Genomic DNA, 17,185 nt, shown 5'->3' on the forward strand with positions numbered 1-17,185 from the left:
CTAGTTGAAGTGAATTAGATAAGTCGTTAATAGAAATTGCTACGACATATTGGCGTCACGAATCAGGATTGACAAGAGGGAGCCCAGCTGCTGAGTGGCGGGACGGGGCGCGAGCGGATCACACAACCCCAGAGCTCATCAAATTCCCGGTAAGTTGGCTTACCATTGATTGAAACGGTTGTTTGATCTGTTCCTGTCCCGTCTGAACGCTTGGCAGCAGGTAAAGAGACACTTTACCTGCTCTCTAAAAGAGACACTTTAAAGTGTCTCTTTACCTGCTGAGCAGGTAAAGAGACACTCTTATCTCTCTCTGAATAGAGAGAGATAAGAGGCAGCAGAGAGAGAGGTCATGTTTCCCGAAGCTCCGCTAGGCATTGGAAAAAACTACTGAATTCATCGTTCAGATCTACTTTATTTTATTCTCTTTCATGATCATCAATACTTTAACACAATTATATTGTTTGTGTTCGTCGTCCTCCATCGCTCGATTCAACAATACATTTTGGCACTTTTTTTATGACTCCCGGATCAGACCGCAGAAACAAGCCTTGGACTTTCCTATCGCCAATCATGGCTCTGTACTCGGATATCTAAGGCACGGAGACGGGAGAAATGCACAGGACTGCACCAAACTGCAAACGACAGTGGCTTTATTTGAAATGAGACTAGCAGCATTAGAAAAATGCAAAGGACTACTCCAGGATACAGTGCCAATGGGTGAGTTTGCTGAGCTAACTCAGACAAATACAGAACAAGATGATCAGAGCTACACTGTTTCCTTCCCGAAGCTGGACAAGAGAGAGACAGTTCCAGCTGCGTCTCACTGGCACAGAGTCTGCGCTAAGCCAAAACAACATCGCAAAGTGAATCAACAAGTTCACTCAACGCCAAATGCTAAGCTACCCAAAGTTAAAGTTGCATGTATCAGCCGGATTAGCCCGTCACTGAAGTTAACCCTGCCGCTGAAGAACCGGCTCCTGCCACTTCAAGAGTCCACGAACGCGCCTGCCACCCATGCACCCTGAGCCCCGAGATGCGTCCGGACAGACAGTGCGGACAGAGACGGAAGCAGAACCAGTCGCCATGGAGGGGAGCTGCGCATGCGTCGGCCACCCGTGCACCCCTGAGCCCCAAGATGCGTCCGGACGGACGGTGCGGACAGAGACGGAACAAGAACCAGTCGCCATTGAGGCGAGCTGCGCATGCATCGGCCACCTGTGCACCCCTGAGCCCCGAAATGTGTCCGGACGGACGGTACGGACAGAGACGGAACAAGAACCAGTCGCCATGGAGGCGGGCTGCGCATGCGTCTGCCCCCGTCACCTCAAGCCAACAAGGGCCCATCTCACAGAAAGCAGATGAACCAGACACTCTGATTATAGGATACTCAACCATCAAGGATATAACCGGTAAGAAGATGAAAACATGCAACTTCCCATATGGAATGGTTAGTGATATCAACCAGAAACTAGCCACAATCATATTGGAAAACCCCAAAATCTCGCAGATTATTGTGCATGCAGGATTTAATGATATTCAAAGAGAACAGTCAAAACTTCTGAAGAGGGATTACACTGATCTATTGGATACACTGGACAAAATACACATAATGGGCCCTATTTTAACGGTCTGAAACGCAAGTGGGAAGCGCAAAGCGCAAGTAGCTTTGTGGGCGGTTCTACGGCGCTATCGCTATTTTACAGGCGGATAAATGACACTTGCCTCGCGGCGCAAGTGTCAAAAGGGTTGGTCTGAAGCAGCCTAGTTACCCGTAGGTGTGGTTTGGGCGTAACGTCCAACAAACCAATGAGAGTGCCAGCTCCCATCCCCTTTAAGAGCCATGAGCGCATTTGAATCGGACGAGTTGATATTTTGACAGCGCGTCTGCAGTCTCCGATGAGACAGATGCACATGAATTTCAAACTGCAAATGGCTCAGTTTATTGCCAAATAATATGGCCTAATTCACACATGGAATAAGGGGTTTTCTTCCACAACTTCAGAAAAACGGAGTCCTCAAATAAATTTCGGCAAAGAAAACGTATATGATATAACATATGATATGCGGTAACTGTGGTTCTATTTAATGATATACGCAATACATTATAAACATTGTTTCTTATCAGTATTGTATGCTATCCTAATATGCATGTCTGTGTCCCCGCGGTAATAGACATTGCCATTGATTGTATTATGCATTACGTGTTTAGTTTGCGTGTGTTTAAACAGAGCACACACGCGCACCCGCCTTCATTCATTCTTTTTAACACTCACTCGCGGTAAAACAACGTTTTTCACGATCAAATACTCATCAATCCTAAAAGTTATGGGCATGTAGGCCTACACGATGTCTGTGTCAAGAAAATATGTGTTTGCTGTACGGTGTTTGCACTTTGCAGATGCATTGATTTAAAAGTACCTACAACTTATTACCGCTGCATCAGCTGTTCTTTCCCAAATAATTTACCAAGAATGTGCGGCTAGGTAGATGAGAGAAGCAAAGTGTATGCGCGAGGTGCACAAGCAATCCGTATGCATCGCATGCGCATGTATGCATGCGCCCTTAAAATAGCATCTGAACAACGCGCCACTGACTTTAAACCAGGTATTTCCTGGTCAGTAGCGCAATGGTATTCAGAAACGGCAAAATACCGTTTGCGCCAGAACACGCCTCCTCCTTCCGCCGAACCGCCCCTTGGGGCGCATGATCAATCCCTAATTTACCGGCGAGTGGCGGTGGTGGAAAAGAACGCTCTGCGCCAGTTGTAAACTAGCAACGACACATGCGCCAGTGACTAAGTCACTTGCGCCGGATGCAAGATAGGGCCCTAAGTCATTCATCAGTGGACCCATACCAGCAGTTGAATAAACAGGGAATAAACAGATTCAGTCGTCTACTTGCACTGAATACATGGCTCTCCAGAGTCTGCAATGAAAGAGGAAGGGGCTTTATTGACAATTTCAACTTATTCTGGGGGTGCAAATATCTTTTCAGAGCAGATGGCCTACACCCAAACAGGTTAGGCTCAAAACTGTTAAGGGACAATCTTCTCTTCTCGCTTTCCCACAAATCTCCATGGTCTGACGCACAGGCCACAGTCAGAGCACAGGTTGAGAAGAAACAGGACTACAGCCTCCCCCACACATCTACTCTGCCACTATCTGACACACAGATAGCAGACAGCCCACAGACCTTGAAGAGAGACAACAGCCCGCCCGACGCCATCGACACTGTGCCTTCCACCATCGCTGACGCTGGCTTGGCGAGGAACGGCCACCCCCCTCCTCTGCATTCCCCCATCGACGATGACCTCCAGCCTCATCTCTCCCATAGCCACAACAACAACTCCAGCCACAATGTCTCCTCCCTTTGCGATTTTCCAGCTGAATTTAAGAAACTGGAATATGTTGGCATCAAACTTGCATCTGTGTCAATGACAGCATCGCCACGTCATGGCCACAGGCTGATAACACCCAAGAGGCTGGCGCCCCAGCCCCCCCCCCTGTACTGATAGAAGTCCTGAGTATTACTGAGACAAAAAAGGGTTCAGCCGTAGACACAGTATAAAGGAAGTTTCACATAATCTGCTGAACCCAAGGTTACCTACATCAAAACAGGGCAACTTTTGCATTCATGCTGTAACCACTAAGAGAGTAAACAAAGGGAAACTTTGTGTAGTGTGCAAAAAAACTTTTTACCATTTTGGACACATTTGAACTGTCTCAACATGTGAAAGAGGCTACTCATTGTAAGGGGCACACTCTAGACCTGGTTATCACAAAGGGCCTCAATGTTTCTGATCTCTCTGTGACTGATCCTTCCTTGTCTGACCACTTTTGTGTTTTCTTTAACATATCTTTTATTCCCGACATACAGACAAAATCCAATACTGTCAAAAAACGGTATATCAATGAAGATTCTAATGTACTTTTTAAAAAGGCCATCTCCTTGTTACCCCCTCTCAACCCATGTTTTGCTGATGATCTTGTAGAAAACTTTAATTTGAAAATTTTGAAAGTCATAGATGTCATTGCACCTTATAAGGTTAAAATGATTTCTGGAAAGCAAAAGGCACCCTGGAGAAAAGCTGCTTCTGTAACAGCACAGAAAAAAGAATGCAGGAAGGTTGAACGCATCTGGCGTAAAACAAAACTTCATATTCACCATGATATCTATAAAGAGAGCCTCCGTGCCTACAATTTAGACTTAAAAAGTGCTATAGAAACAGTTTTCTCCAATATCATTAAAACCAACACTAATAATGCAAAAACCCTATTTGCAACTGTTGACAGACTGACCAACCCCCCAACACAAATTCCACCTGATCTCCATTCCACGCAGAAATGCAATGAGTTTGCAGCTTTTTATACTGATAAAATTGAAGGCATCAGACGCGCCATCAATATCTCCACTTCAAACAAAAATGTTGGACTACCACCCTGTTCAGGCAAAAGTAACGTGGCAAGGATGGCATGCTTTAATGTTATAGACTCTCAAAATCTTGTGGAAACTGTGACACAACTAAAGCCATCCACCTGTTGCCTTGATACTTTACCTACCAACCTCTTTAAGAATGTTTTCGACTGCCTAGCAGTAGACATATTGCAGATAGTTAACTACTCTCTCCAGTCAGGCAATTTCCCAAAAGCTTTGAAAACTGCAGTTATTGAACCCCTTTTAAAAAAGCGGAGCCTAGATGCCTCTATTATTAACAACTACAGACCAATATCAAATCTACCCTTCATAAGTAAAATCATTGAGAAAGTTGTCCTCCAGCGACTTAATCACTTCCTGACATCAACTGGTTGCTATGACACCTTCCAATCAGGATTTCGACCCCTGCACAGACCGCCCTTATTAAAGTTGTAAACGACATCCGTCTTAACACAGACTATGGCAAAACCTCAATACTAATGCTACTTGACCTCAGTGCTGCATTCGACACTGTAGACCGGGGGTCACTAACAGGCGGACCGTGGTCCGGACCCAGACGCCGTCCTATCATGGACATATTATAGAAAGGACAGCGGACTACAAAATGGCGCCCCATTCATTCCTATTGAAAGTGCTCAATGGCGCAGGGGAACATCAAGGAGCAATTTGCTTCCGCATCATGGGAGCCTAGCCACGCCCTAGTTCATGACGTACCGGATCTTCTTCTTCTTCTTCTTTCGTGTTTATTGGCGGTTGGCAAACCAATATGGTGCATTACCGCCACCTACTGTTTAGTTTGGAGCTTCGATGGAGACGTACCGGATACATAAATATTCTTGTTTTGTAGCAGTTAGCATTGTAGCATCATAAGCGAGAGGTCTGAGCCATGGACCTATTAAAGAAAGGATAGCGGATTAATTACCACTCGAGACTAACACGAGAAGTTAACCTCCGTCAGCCATGTGTTTCTGAGCAGCTTCAACATATGGCAAACATCCAGCAGCACATGGACCAATTGTGTTGGATCAGCAGGATGTGCAAAAGAGGATCTCATGTTATTGACATCCAATGTTGCTCCCAGGGCTCTCAGCATGGAAAGTGGCATGATGGTCCATCGCACGTCAAGGAGACTGTACGAACTCCGGTGGCATGGAGTCGATGAAGGCATTCACTGATGATGTTGGCATGCTCTTCACCAGTCATTCCATTAATGAGGAAATAGGCAACAGGGATTTTCCAGGAGTCGTTGATGGCTACAACCATGAATACCAAGGCATCTTTGGCTGGTGGTACACTGTCATCAACAGTGCCACAGCCAAGGTCCACATATCCATGGCATCTTCCAGCTGCATATTCCACGTGCTTTCGAATGGCCACTTCATCCAACTTGAGAGCACACAGGGTCTCCTTTCCTTCAACTTTTCTGTTCTGCACATGACATGCAAGAGCAGAGAAGGCAGGCTTTGTAAAACCGGGATCCGCAGAAATGTGGCTGTACCACGTCCGGATGGTGTCAGGATGGGGCATTACAAGGTCAAAAACTTTACGCACAAAACTATAAGCTTTGGCGGAATAGAAGTGCGGAGTCATCGCAAATGAACGCAAATCCTCCGACACTTTCGATCTTTTACCTTGCGCCCTTCTGGAGAGCACGGTCATATGGACTCCACTGAAGGAGTTCTCCAGCATCTCTGCACAGCCACTAGAAATTAGCAGCTTCTCTTTGAGAGAAGTGATGACCTGAGTTAAGCAGGAAACTTTTATCTTCAATTTCCTACTCTTCTGCTGCACCACTCTACGTTTTTTTCTAATGGATCCCATTTTTTTTTCAGCCTGCCTTTTGAAGGATAGAGGAGATTTCACCACTGCATAATGATGCTCAGCACTGTTTGATGCTGTGGCTTCAGAAACATTAACCTGTACCTCAACAGCTTCATCAACAATACCTGTAACCTCTGTGGCTTCCGAAACATTAACCTGTACCTCATCATCAACAACAGCTGCAACACCTAAAAAGACTGGGCAGTAATTGTGTTCTTGATACACATTACTTACCTCTCCCCTTACCTTAGATGGTGATTCAGGCTTGCCGAAAAGGGTGGGGACCGCATGTGGTTTGAGTCTGCGTTTGATGGTGAAGCAGTCCTCTGTGAAATGCCTGGCACACAATCTGCTGTACACATTTGGTACCCACTTCTTGCGGTTCATGTTTTTCACCCACTGGCGGAGCCTTTTCTTCTGTCGGAGCGGGAGCCTGTGGAGAAATTATGTCTATTACCTTCAAGGATATTTCAAAGTTAATGTAAAAAACAATAGGAAGGGATACTATCGTATCTCGTATTATATTGTAGCTATTGCAAATCAAATGGAAAAGACAAGGGCTGGAGTACCAGGGCAACCCCCTATTAAAAGTAAGTATTTAGCTTGACTAAGGAGAATATATTCACAGAACATCATTTTGTATTGTCTGTGTGTCCCCTAATATGACAAATGATTAGAATTACATGTTTACTGAATTCATACAAATACTGCATATGACATAAGCTAATGACTGTATGAATAGGATATATTAAGCTATATTGTTCTATAAATTAACAGTCCCCTCACTCTGTATTTACATGTATAGTAATCTGTGTTTTGTAATCTTTAGGGCCAGAAGTGTGGATTATCGGGGACAGCTACGTCCGCCGTGGAGCCAGGGAAACTTTTGGCCCCCACCTTGGCCTAGAGGCCAGGGTCAGTTGGTTTGGCTGGGGCGGGCTGAGATGGAAGACCCTCATCCCTTTCTTCCTGCAGTCCCTGAGAGGAAGAACAGCCCCGGATGTCCTGCTCATCCACTGTGGCGGCAACGACCTCGGACGCCTGGAGGGAGTAAAGGTTGTTGCCGCAATGAAGCAGGACCTTCAGTACCTCCACCGGCAGTTCCCAGCAATGCAGATCGTCTACTCTAACATCAACGAGAGACGCCGGTGGAGGGCTGACCATCCGGGGAAGCTAAATCACCCTAGGAAATGGGTGAACAGTGTGATGAACGCATTTGTTAGTGTAGAGCTAGGAGGCAACAGCATAGAGCATCATGGAATAAGGTTTAACTGCTGTGGTTTATACTTAAAAGACAAGGTTAATTTCACCAATAGGGGAAATTACATTTTTTTAAAAAGCATTTCACAGTCTCTTGAAGCGATAAATCAGAGTGGGTGAGACTGACACTTTTAGGGCCAATGCCTTCAGCCTTCTCCACTCTGAATTGTAATTTCAACAGTTTTCAATACTGTCAAATATAATCCAGGTCCTTAATCTTTATTCGATGATGCTCTTCTCTGCGTATTTGATAAATCAGTAATTATAACCTTTTTGGCAATCAATTGTAATTTGTAATTTATTACAATTCTTGTAATAAAAGCTTTTTTTATTGTAACACTTGGTTCAAATCCTATTTCTTACACATGCAGCCATTTGGACACCATTCTATGATAGCTGATAACCAAGGTACACACTGTAATACTATAATCAAGAGGACATACAGGCAGTTCAAATAAAAAGAGATAGAACTTTATTGATCTGGAAACTTCATAAATATGTAAGATGTCATGGTTTTGAATAATGTTTTTTGCACTTTGGACTTTGGCGGCATCAAGTGGCCGTACATGTGTTATTTAAGTATTTTCTGTTCCCTTGCTTTGCCAATTAGCCCTGTCACCTGTGTCTTGTTGCTCCGGTCACATGACCAATCAAGCCATGCATTTAAGCCCTGCCATTGCCGATGTTCAGTGCTTAGTCTTTGATGTGCCACGTTCGTACTCTGACCGAAGCTAGTCTTGTATTGGAAATTATTATTGATCCCCTGTGTTTTGACCGCTTGCCTGCCCTCTGGATTACCCACTTGGATTTGCCCCTTTGGTATGACGTTTTGGACTTTTGTCTTTTCTGTTGGTTTTTGCTCTTTTTGGATTTTGCCCTCGTTTTGGAATTTGATCTTCTGTGTTTTGCCCAAAGACTTTTTGTAATAAACAACCGTTCAGTTTAACCCTCTCTGCACTTGAGTCTATACCCTTCCCTTTTGTTAACTGGGTTCAGAGTAGAACTGTGGATTCGCAGATCCGGGCTCGATCCCCAATTCTGACAGAAAGACTAAGTCATGGATGACTCAGCAGAGACCCCCCCCCAGGATCCATCGGATATCGAACGCCTCATGGCTACCCTCACCAGCTTCGGAGCTACAATAGAAACCCATGCCCAAGCCTTGCCCAATCTACAGCAACGTGTCCAGCAACATGACCAAGTTTTACAACATATACTGGCAGAGGTGCGGAGGATCGGGAATCTAGCAGCTCCAGCACCGGCTCCCAACCCGACTCCGGCACCATCTCCTGCACCATCTCCTGCACCACCTAGTCATGAACCGAGACTGCCTGCGCCGCAGAGATATGATGGAAATCCAGGTGGGTGCAGAGGCTTTTTGACACTATGTGATTTAACATTTGAGCTACAGCCCTCAAGTTATCCAGGTGATCGATCCCGAATAGCTTACTTAATCACCCTAGTAACTGACAAGGCTCTGACCTGGGCGACTGCTATCTGGGGTCAACAGGGCGCTATCTGCTCTAATTATTCGGATTTCAAAGAAGAAATGTTACGTGTCTTCGACCGATCATTAGTGGGCCAGGAGGCAGCCAAAAGACTTCTAAGACTTCGACAAGGACTAGGCAGTGCTGCAGACTATGCAATTACTTTCAGAACCCTGGCAGCTGATAGTGGTGGGACGAAGCAGGCCCTAATCTCAGTCTTCTACGACGGATTGTCTGATGCCCTGAAGGATGGATTGGCTACCGTGGAGACACCCAATGACTTTGAGACGTTGGTCTCCCTGGCTATTCAGCTAGACAACTGCCTGCGTGAGCGCCACCGTTATGGAGTCAGAACAGTCTCATTATTAATGAATGCACAGAGAAGGATTCACAAATGTATTTTGTGATTTATACATAAATTACTCTCTCTCAACAAATACATTTCAATTCACACACAAATGGATATCGGCATGTATAAATGTAAAATAAATCCATAACAAAAATAAGTTTCACAAACATATTCTGATCCACACACAAATATGTCTTGTTTTAAATAAAGGTAATATAAATCCATAAATATATTCATTTAAAAAGATTTGCATTTTCATCAAAAATGTATTTGGATGGTGTTACATTTATGTACAAACTGTTAAACTTGAATTTACAAGACGCTTTTCATTTGTGAGCTTGTTTGCATTTGTGTGTGAAACTGTCTGCATTTATGTGTGGATTTTTGAGGACTCTACTGACGTCGCTAGATTCACAAATGCATTTTTTTCAACAAGGAACCTCTGTAGCCAATCAGATGCCTCCCTCGTTTTCAGCCAATCACATGGCTGCCCCCCCAGTTTCCGACCTCTGAGTCCAGCCTCTCGAGCCTTCCCGTTCTCTGTCAACTGTCTACTCTGATCGGAAAGAACATGGTTTTTTGAATGATCGTACATAACAATCTCTAGGTGGTGACGAAGTAACTGCTGCGTCACAATCACTTTTTCCATCTAATTTCGCGACTGGGTTTTGGCATTATCGGTTGCCGTTAAGTAGTAAACGGCACCGACGTGTTAACAATCCAGTCCCAGCAGTCATGTGGTTGACTGAACGAGGGAGCATCTGATTGGCTACCGAGGAATTTCCTTGTTGAAAAAAATGCATCTGTGAATCTAGCGACGTCAGGAGAGTCTCAAAAATCCAACACATTAAATGGCCAGACAGTTTCACACCCAATTGCAAACCAAGCTCACAAATTGAAAAGCCCGTTCTTGTAAATTTCCCCAAAGTTTAACAGTTTGTACATAAATGTACCAACATCCAACTACATTTTTGATGAAAATTGCAAATCTTTTTAAACTACATATATTTATGGATTTATCTTACCTTTATTTAAAACACGACATCTTTGTGTGTGGATCAGAAATATGTTTTGTGAACACTTATTTTTGTTTCTGGATTTATTTTACATTCAGTACATGCCGAATAATCCATTTGTGTGTGTGCATTGAAATGTAGTTGTGAGAATGAGAGTAATTTATGTATAATCACAAACATTTGTGAATCCTTCTCTGTGCATTCATTAATAATGAGACTGTTCTGACTCCATACACGTACCCAACCTCACGGCCCGGAGCTCGGCTGATTGTACCAGCCCCCTCCATCCTGGAGGTTCTGCTCCCACATCGTCCAGTGATCCTGAGCCCCATGCCCCTCGGAGGAACCCGTCTCTCTCAAGCTGAAAGGGACCGCCCGTAGAAGGGAGGGGCTATGCTTTTACTGTGGTAAGGCAGGCCACCTCCGAGCCTCTTGTCCTGACTGCCCGGGAAATGGTCAGCCCCGTCAGGAGTAGGGAGGAGCCTGACTGGGGCAACATACTCTCCCGACTCTCCAGGCACAGGAGTATTCTTACCTGTATATCTCTCATGGGTCGTAGAGCAGCGACACACTTTTCAGGCCTCACTGACTCCGGCGCCTGCGGGAAATTTTATGGACATAGTTGTAGCCCTCGTCTACAGGTGCCTCAGATTGCAGTTAATCCTCCCTTCACTATCTCTGCTCTTGATGGTCGCTCCTTGGGTAAAGGAAGAGTGACTGCTGCCACTGCCCCCCTGAGACTCCAGTCAGACATTCACCGGGAGGAATTACCCTGTACCTGATTGACTCACCCGGGTTCCCTGTGGTTCTTGGTTTTCCTGCTGGCTTAACCGGCACAATCCCTGTATTGAATGGGCCACTGGAAACTGTTCTCGAGTGGGGACCCACTTGACCATGCTGCCACTGTCTCCTGCAAAGTTCTGCCCAACCACTAGTGGAACCTGTTGATTGCCTTGGAGCTTATCTCAAGTTCCTGTTGAATATTATTGGACCTGAAAGAAGTCTTTAGTAAGGCAAGAGCATCTACGTGCCCCTCATAGGTGTATGACTGTAGCATTGATGCTTTTGCCTGGCACCAGTCCTTCCCGTGGGCGCATCTTCTCCCTGTCTTTGCCACGGAACGTGAGGCCATGGACAAATACATAAAGAAGCCCTGGCTACTGGATTTATTCGACCCTCCACCTCTCCAGCCGGGGCTGGATTCTTCTTTGTGGGCAAGAAGGATGGGGGGCTTCGACCCCTGCATAGACTACCGGGCCCTAAACACGATCCCATCATAATCGCTATCCCCTGCCACCTAATGTCTACTGCTTTTGATTTGCTCAAGGTGCCAAGGTCTTTCACCAAACTCGACTTGAGAAATGCATTACCATCTCATTCGTGTCCGCTAGGGCGATGAATGGAAGACCGCCTTCCACTCCAACAGGGCACTACGAGCATCAAGTTATGCCCTTTGGTCTTACTAATGCACCTGCAGTGTTCCAAGCCCTTATAAATGATGCTCTCAGAGATATGATTCACCAATTTGTTTTTGTTTACATTGACGATATTTTGATTTTTTCTAAGTCCCTTTCAGATCACCTACCCATGTCTGGCAAGTTTTACAGAGGGCTGCTGAGGAACCCTGTTTGTTAAGCCGGAGAAATGTGAATTCCATGTGTCTGAGGCGACTTTTCTAGGGTTCATCTTGAAGGAGGGTCGTGTTCAAATGGATCCGGTGAAGACTCAGGCAATAAGGAACTGGGCATCCCCTAGGTCCGTCAAGGAGGTGCAGCGGTTCTTGGGATTTGCCAATTTTTACAGGAAATTCATCAGGGCCTTTGGCACTGTGGCTGCGCCAATCACTGCCCTCACTAAGGGCGGTGTGCCGTTCATATGTGCACCTTGCTGCTCTCGAAGCTGAAGGGGCGTTCAGACTTACTCAAGGAGCGGTTTTTCGTGCCCACTCTCTCGCACTATCCTTGCACTGCCAAGATCACTCTCTGCCTTTTGTTTCGTGGAGGGGGGTCGATGATCCCATGTGGGGGTTGGTGCAATTCTTTTCCCAGCGTATATCCGATGGAAGTTTGCACCCTTGTGCATTTTACTCTCATCGCCTATCTCCCACAGAGGGCACCGATATGCTGTTGGGGACAGGAGAGCTACTGGGCTGTCCAAGATGGCATTATAGGCGTGGGACGACATTGGCTGGAGGGGCCCAAGATCCGTTTTTCGTCTTGGACCGGACCACAAGAATCTGGCGTATTTGACAGCAGGCTAAGAAGATTGAATCCCCCGCCCAGGGCCCGGTGGGCACTTTTTTTTCCCGGTTCTAACTTCACCATCTCATTTCGACCCGGCACCACGAACCAGAAAAACAAGATGCCCTATCTAGACAGTTTGAGGCCCCGGCGCTGAGGATGACAAGAGTGTCACCGTTATCCCCAGCTCCAGGATTTTGGCCACTATCCGCGGGGCATTGAGACGAGGTCAGGAGGGCCTCTCAGGCAGGATCCAGGACCAGGAACGGGTCCATTGGATCGTGTTTTTGTTCACCAGAAGGTGAGGTCCAAATTATTACAGTGGGGGCACTCTTCATGCATGGCAGTACATCCTGGCAATCAAGGACTCTGGAGTTTTTGAAGAGACGTTTCTGGTGGCCGGAGATGGAGAAGGATGTCAAGGTAGTAAGACACAGCATCAACGTCCTCAAGGTCTTCTCCACCCCCTCCCTGTTCCTGGTCGTCCTTGGTCACACCTTTCAGTGGGACTTCTATTACTGGGCCTCCCCTCCTCTGAAGGTAAACACGCTTATTTTAGTAGTGGTATGACAGGTTTTCTAAGTCCTGTCGCCTTTATTGCCTTGCCAAAGTTACCCTCTGCTCTTCAAACTGCTAAACTAATATTTGAACATGTTTTCCGAGTCTATGGGCTTCCCCAGAACATTGTGTCCGACATGGGTCCTCAGTTCTCCTCCCGGGTGTAGCGAGCCTTCTGTAAACTCATTGGAGCCAACGGCAGCCTCACATTCCGGGTTCCATCGATCCCCAATTCTGACATAAGATTGCTCCATATAATACCATAGTAACATAGTAAACGTACGTAGGCCTAGAAAAATTCAGTTCAATGTTATTGCTTAAGAAACAGATTCCTTCCAACTAACTATTTACGAAAAATGCAATCAACAATTTATATTAAAGTAAATGTTTACATATCGACCAGCAACGATAGTTGGACGTAGCCTACCCCAAATCCTCATCCTCATCGCCCATCCCGTTATCCGGGGTTAGGGTCGCGGGGGGAGCAGCTCAAGCAGGGGCCCCAGGACTTCCCACTTTCCCGGGCCACATTGACCCAGCTCTGACGGGGGGATCCCGAGCGATTCCCAGGCCAGTGTTGAGATATAATCTCTCCACCTAGTCCTCGGTCTTCCCCGAGGTCTCCTCCCACTGGACGTGCCTGAAACACCCTCCCAAGGGAACGCGCCCCAGTGGGCATCCTTGCCAGATTCCCGAACCACCTCAGCTGACCTCGTTTCTAAGTAAAGGCGCAGCGGGCCTATCCGAGTTCCTCACGGATTGCTGAGCTTCTCACCCTTATCCCTAAGAGACGCCAGCCACCCTTCTGAGAAACTCATTCCCTCTCGGGCCGCTTGTACCCGCAATTCGCTTTCTTTCGGTCATCACCCAACCCTCAATTGACCCATAGGTGAGGATAGGAACGAAGACTCGACCGGTAGATCTAGAGCTTTGCCTTGCGGCTCAGACTACTCTTTTCGTAACACGGGTGCGGTTAAGCGAACGCAATTACGCCCCCGCTGCTCAGATTCTCGGCCATCTAACGCTCCATAGTACCCTCAATCGCGAACAAGACCCCGAGGTACTTGAACTCCTTCACTTGGCCTAAGGAGATTTCCTACCCGGAGTAAAGCAATCCACCGTTTCCTGCTAAGAGTCATGGCCTCAGATTTAGCAGTGCTGATCCTCATTCCAGCCGCTTCACACTCGGCCGCCAGCCGATCCAGTGAGTGCTGAAGCCACAAGCCGATGATCCAATGAGGACCACATCATATGCAAAAAGCAGTGGACGAGATCCTCAGACCACCGAATGCAACCCCTCCACCCACGACTACGCCTCGATATCCTGTCCATGTATATCACAAACAGGATTGGTGACAAGGCGCAGCCCTGGTGGAGACCAGCACCCACTGAGAACGAAACTGACTGGCTGCCGAGGGACGCGAACACAGCTCCCGCTTGGAGTACAGAGATTGGATGGCCCTGAGGAGAGACCCCTTACCCCATACTCCCGCAGCACCTCCCACAGTTTTTCCCGGGGGACCCGGTCATACGCCTTCTCCAGATCCACAAAACACATGTAGACCGGATGGGCATACTCCCAGGCCCCCTCCAGGACTCTTGCGAGAGTGAAGAGCTGGTCCGTAGTTCCACGTCGGGGCGAAAAACCGCATTGTTCCTCTTCAATCTGAGGTTTGACGATCGGACCCGAACCCTCCTTTCCAGCACCTTGGAGTAGACTTTACCAGGGAGGCTGAGAAGTGTGATACCCCGGTAATTGGCACACACTCTCTGGTCCCCCTTTTGAACAGGGGAACCACCACCACGGTTTGCACACTCCTTTGGCACTGTACCAGACTCCCACGCGATGTTGAATAGGCGTGTCAACCATGACAGCCCCTCAACACCCAGAGCCTTTAGCATTTCTGGCTGGATTCATCAATCCCTGGGCTTTGCCACTGCGGAGATGTTTTGACTACCTCAGTGACCTCCACCGGAAATTGACGACAAAACACCATCAACCTCGAGCCTCTGCCTCCAACATAGATGGGCGTGTTTATTCGGATTCAGGAGTTCATCAAAGGGTTCCTTCCAACGTCCGACGACCTCCTCAGTTGAGGTCAACAGAGTCCCATCCTTACTGTACACAGCTTGGATGGTTCCCCGTTTCCCCCTCCTGAGGTGCTTCCAGAAACACTTTGGTGCCGACCGAAAGTCCTTCTCCATGGCCTCTCCGAACTTCTCCCACACCCGCTGCTTAGCCTCCGACACGGAAGCAGCTGCAGCCCTTCGAGCCTGTCGGTACCCTGCAACGAGTCAGGAGTCCTCCAGGATATCATATCCCGGAAGGCCTCCTTCAATCGGCCGGCTTCCCTGACCACCGGTGTCCACCACGGTGTCCGAGGGTTACCGCCCCTTGAGGAGCCTAAGACCCTGAGGCCACAGCTAGCCACGGCAGCTTCAGCAATGGAGGCTTTGAACACCCGTCAACAACAATTTTGACGGGGCGCTTCTATTTTGACCGGCGCAGCGTATCTAGACATTACGATACTGGTTTAGGGAATCAGGAAATCCATTGACCCAATTGCATTCGAGTTAAGCCATCCCACGGTGATGCTACTCAGCAATCGAATCTGTGCATTCCCGGCAACAGGCTGCCTGACATCACAGACAGCGGCGATCATGCGGAGATGACAGAGAGAAGTGCAGAATATTACAGAGAAAAAAAGTCGGATAAGATGTGAGTATACAGCGGGAGAAAGTAGAGTAAGACAGGCGAGGAGAAGAGTGAGGAACCCACAGTGGGGAGAAGGGTCAGTAAGACAGTGGAAGGAAGAGTCAGTAATACAGGCGGAGAAGAGCGTGAGCAAGACAGCCGAGGAGAAGAGTGAGTAATACACGCGGGAGAAACAGTGAGAAAGACAGCGGGAGAACAGGGAGGAAATACAGCGATGACAGAAAGAGGACAGCACGAGAGTTGAGCCGGAGACAGCCAAACAAATCACATACCATGGCGCTCTCTAAAGAAGAGAAAAGTGTGACAGCGTAAAACAGCTTTCAAACCAGAATGGACAGACTCATTCATGTTCATTCTTCCCACTGGAAACACAAAATCAGGTTGTCTCATATGCTCAGACCAGAGGTGTAGCCATGGTTTCAACATTGGGGGGGACAAATGCCTGGGGGGCGGCTTCCGGCCCCCCCAGGCAAAGATTTTGCGAACATGCATAATCTGGGGGCACTCTGAGAGCAAAATCTCAATACCTAGCACCTAATTTTGAAGACCTTTCTAGGGATGGAGTTTAAAACACTTTAATACTGGATGTGACCAAGCAGTCTGGGAGTGTGGAAGACTTGAACTGGGAAAAGGTTGACAGACAATACTTCAGAGCTCTGTTTTCCTTACTATTTTAATTAAATATAACATTTTGTGCTCCTCCATATTTCAACCAATCAGTCAGTTCCTTTTTTCCCACAATTCAATTCAGTGATGTTTTGTCTTTTTTTACAAAACACACACAAACAAACACCTGCACCAACCACAACAAGGACACAAAATCCAGCCAGTACTTCCATTACATTTTTTATTGCATAACCATCACATTTGCCAATGTTGAGTAAAACCCACCCAGGTGCATCTATCTCATGGACCTAAATAGACGTCACCCCAAAACTTTGTTACCCCTCAGAAAACATAAGATTTTCAGATATTTTTAACCACTTGTTTAATAAGTACATAGATGAGTTTCATGAGAGAGTGCATTGAGCTATCCATGGTGAAACCATTAGCCGTAATGAATGATGCACTGTTAAAGAATTGGACATGTCAAGGACATACCCTAAATGTTTTCTGATTAGTTATGGATGAATCTAAGAATACATACATTATACAATGTTTTGTAACTTTGAATGGACACTTGACTTAATAATTATTAGATTGCTATATTAGCAACTGCAACGCTGCTGTGTAAAGTGTGTGTCAACTGAGGAGGCGAGAAAAAAAAAGAGATGAGATGATGAAGACAGCGGTTTAAGTATCGA

This window comes from Gadus chalcogrammus, chromosome 10 (assembly GCF_026213295.1).
Source record: "Gadus chalcogrammus isolate NIFS_2021 chromosome 10, NIFS_Gcha_1.0, whole genome shotgun sequence".
In the NCBI taxonomy this organism is placed as follows: Eukaryota; Metazoa; Chordata; class Actinopteri; order Gadiformes; family Gadidae; genus Gadus; species Gadus chalcogrammus.